Here is a 4,688-nt window from a genome sequence, read left to right on the forward strand (position 1 = left end):
CCATCAGTGGCCCTACACTCTTGTCCGTCTGCCATGCTATACTACTGGGCCGTGATCACTTCGGGAGGTGATCACGGGCATATACTATATACTTTACACTGTTACATTATCGGTGATATTGTTTGGAGTTGGGGGCTGAAGGGGCAGGTGGCACCATCTCGGTAGAGGTGGGCCTGGGTTCCCGACGGCCCCCGACTGTTACTTTGTGGCGGAGCGACAGGGCAGGTTGAGACCACCTAGGAGAGAGGTGGGCCTGGCCCTGGTCGGCGTTCGCGGATACTTAACACGTTTAATGAGATCTTGGTATTTGATCTGAGTCTGGCCACTGGCCTATACGCACTAACCATCTACGTGGGGACAGTTATGGGCACTCGACGTCGTGGTATCAGCCGAAGCCTTCGTGACGTCAGCGACTGAGCGGCGCGCGCCGGGTTGGACTGGAACACCTACTCTTGTATAAGGGAGGCTAGGTCTGCTCACCGGTCGCGTACGCAATGTGCAGATGTGCAATGGGCGATGGGCCCAGACCCCTGCGCCATAGGATTTAGATCGGCGTGCTGACCTCTCTGTTGTGCCTAGGTAGGGCTGCGACGTGTTGATCTTCCGAGGCCAGGCATGACCCAGAAAAGTGTGTCCGGCCAAATGGGATCGAGCGTGTTGGGTTAAGTGGTGCACCCCTGCAGGGAAGTTAATCTATTCGAATAGCCGTGATCTTCGGTAACAGGATGACTTGGAGATGTACTTTGACCTTATGACAACTAGAACCGGATACTTAATAAAACACACCCTTCCAAGTGCCAAATACAACCAGTGATCGCTCTCTCACAGGGCGACGAGGGGAGGATCATTGGTTAGGATTATTCTATGCGATGTTACTTGGTGAACTTATCATCTACTTTCTTCTCCTGCTGCAAGATGGAGGTTACCAGAAGCGTAGTCTTCGAAAGGGCTAGCTATCCCCCTCTTATTCCGGCATTCTGTAGTTCAGTCCACATATGATACCCTTATTCCATTTGATACCAATGCATACTTATGTAGTGTAGCTCCTTGCTTGCGAGTACTTTGGATGAGTACTCACGGTTGCTTTGCTCCTTCTTTCCCCCTTTCTATACCCGATTGCTGCGACCAGACGTTGGAGCCCAGGAGCCAGACGCCACCGTTGATGACGACTACTACTACTCGGGAGATGCCTACTACTACGTGCAGCCCGCTGACGACGACCAAGAGTAGTTTAGGAGGATCCCAGGCAAGAGGCCTGCGCCTCTTTCGATCTGTATCCCAGTTTGTGCTAGCCTTCTTAAGGCAAACTTGTTTAACTTATGTCTGTACTCAGATATGGTTGCTTCCGCTAACTCTTGTGCCTTCGAGCATTTGTATTCGAGCCTTCGAGGCCCCTGGCTTGTAATATAAAGCTTGTATTATTTTAATTTGTGTCTACAGTTGTGTTGTGATATCTTCCCGTGAGTTCCTGATCTTGGCCGTACACATTTACGTGCATGATTAGTGTACGATTGAATCGGGGGCGTCACAAGTTGGTATCAGAGCCGACTTCTTATAGGAATCCCCCTTTCCAACTCCTTGGCCGAAGTCGAGTCTAGACATTGCAAAACTTTTACTAACATAGCTGTGTGTCTTACGGGGACATGTCGCCATTGGGTGGTAGTAGGATCTTTTATTCCTCGACCTATACTCTGGGACTCTGATATCTCTTCTATTCGGGTTAAACGATTTTACTAACTCTGACTCTAGGTTCTCGATAATACTTTCTTCCGGAGAGCCCCTTATTACAGATGATCGTTTGCTGGACCAAAAGAATCCGAAGATACTCTCCGATGTTCTCTTGAGACTTTATGGCGTCGCTTTTGCAATTCCCCTCCATCGATAAACCCCTATGGATAACCACGTATACTCGCCATTCATACAATGCTTCCCAGTTGATCTTGTTATTACAAGATACATCGAAATGCTCTCTATTGTTTCAAGAATACTTTGTGCCTATTGCCTTGCAGTTCTTTGCCACATGAATACCCCTACGGATAATTCCTCGCTCTTACCGAGTATCCGCTCATCCCTAGTTGTTCATGTGTTTCACAAAATTCTTCAAAATACTATCCGATCTTTCGAGAATCCTCATTAGCCTATGGCTCTTGAAATGCTTGTCTGCCTACATTTTGGTTAATTCCAAATGACTAGCAATATTCATGGATGTCTTTTGTCTTTATCATCTTAGGTCCCTTGGTTCAATATGTTGCGAATGATGCAATCCTTTATCAGATCCTAGAATTCATCCTTTTGGCTCAGACGTCGTTTTAAACATGAGTTGGATCTCGACCAGTTAAATTGCCATCGATTGTACCCCTAAGCCTACTCAACTTATCCATCCTTGATCAGAGCATTGCTTCTGATCCCCTGATATGGAAATCATAATTCTTTTGCATTTGAACTTTGAATTAGTCAGACGTTTCTATAATCAGATCTCCTTGCATTCTTTCTCTGGTTGAGTACTGATGCTCACATCAGATCCCATGTGGACCATCGGTTCCTTTGTTGGATTTTATCCGATAGTGTCCTCCATATTGAATAACCTTGTGAGCCTCTCCATGGGTATATAATGCCTTTGGTAAATTGTATCATCTGCTTTTGAACAATGCTCTACTTTCGAGCTTGTGTATTTACTTTCGAAACTTGTGGTATATGTTACTAAGATGCCCGAAGGGTTGAACCTATGCCTCCCCCTAATCCGTGAGAACCTAGAAGTTTTCACAAGTCATACTTTTCCGGTGTTCTACCAAATAAAATTCCAACACTACAATTTTATCAAGACGAGAAGTGAATGAAAGGTTATGCATTGAAGAAGTGGGAGTCGACCTTGAACCTTGTGTTCATGCCCATGGACACGATGTAGATCCTACCATAGAAGCTTCTTGTAATAATAACTATTTCGTTGATGTAATATCATCTGGTATCTGGGATTTGGCCTTTTGCAATCGTGGTTCCAACCATGTTCTCCTTTAAATACCATTTCTCGGACAAGTTGAAGTACTTGTCTTCTGCAGATCATTGCACCTGTCCAACCCTTTGATCTACCATCGAGCATTACACTCCGGTATCTTAAGAATACCGTGGAACTACATAACTTCTTATGAGTTCTTCATCAACTATTATTCTCGCCAATTCCAATTTCCCTCGGGTTCTGAGTTATTAGTCACTCGAGAACACCGTTAAGTGAATCAATTCCGCACTCCGATTCAATAACTCTAAGTAATTTTCATTGCTTATGATTTAATAACCCTTCAAGTCAGTCCTAGCCTGATTGGCTATATCATTATCGTGCAACTTTTTAATTGTGCTACCTGGTTCTTCTTCCCATAGCACAATTTTTGATGATGAGCTAATCTTACAATCGATCTTCCTCATCATATCATTTGTCCTTGAACAGCAAGCTTGATTTCGAGTTTGTGTCGTACCCATGGTTCCAATAACCTTTTTGCTTCATCATTCCGTTGACTTGATGTCATCGCCGATCAGTTACATCTTCTCGAAACCTCTCGGCAAATGTGTCATGATCATCATCAACATTCTGAGGTCTTCCAAGATATCTATCGAATTCTTGATGAGAAATAGCATCCTTTGCCCTCGATGATTTGGGTTATCATCCACAACAGTATTGCATTCCCTCCAACACAAAACTAGTTCATGTTTTGTGTTATACCTTGAGTTCCCTTCCATCCAGCAATTGTTCTTCTTTACTCGGAACATTACCATTTCTTATGTCATCAATGTTGTGAGAATTACACCACCTCTTAAGAATTTGTGAGACAGTGATGCTTCTCACCATCACCATCCTTTTTTTGTCCCCGTGTTGAGTGAACTCTGTGGTGCAAATTTAATATCTCTAGCAGCCCTATTGCTTCAAAGTTAATGGACAATAATTCCAATTTGGTGTGCTTGTTGCTAAATCACCATTCTGATGTTGGTCGTGCAACCCAACCCATATTTCGGGTGCACCTTTCAACCCATGTTTAATTGTGTATGTTTTCCTCGAACATACTTCATTATTTTGTACTGTTCGATCTGACAAATGTTATCTCCTTGTTCACATAGTTGTGGAAATCCATCTTTTGTTAATCTCGATGAATTGTCGCTGATTCCATCAGCCACCTCCTCATCCTCTCGTTGGTTTACTAATGAACTCTTGTTTCGGAACTTGCTTCCATAGTCCATTTCCCGAGAATCTTACAATGTCATCTCGTCAATTTGTGTTGCACCTTTTCTTGTCAGGAATCCCGTGTATGAGTTATCTTGACACCAATCAGATCTGAATCTCGGTCAGATATGATGGTTGGAACATATTTTCAAGAGTTATAACATTGATCCTCATATGACCTGGTAAGGTGATGTCATGCACGCCTGACTGGAGGACCTAGTGTTATAGTTTCCTTTTTAACAAGGTTAATCATTTTTCCATGGGGAAATTGAATGCCTTGTTTAATAAGTTTATCCTGATGGATCCTTTGTGTATCCAAGTCCGATCTTTGCTTGAAGACCATGTCAATGCTACCCCGAAGCATGTCTGAGGTACTCCGATTTTCAACAAGAACATTTGAAGCCCAATGCTAAAATTTTCTTTATCAATTATCCAAACACCGTTGTTTGGGTAATGTCATGAAATTCCTCTCCCCTTACCT

Source organism: Triticum aestivum, chromosome 5A (genome assembly GCF_018294505.1).
Source record: "Triticum aestivum cultivar Chinese Spring chromosome 5A, IWGSC CS RefSeq v2.1, whole genome shotgun sequence".
Classification (NCBI taxonomy): domain Eukaryota; kingdom Viridiplantae; phylum Streptophyta; class Magnoliopsida; order Poales; family Poaceae; genus Triticum; species Triticum aestivum.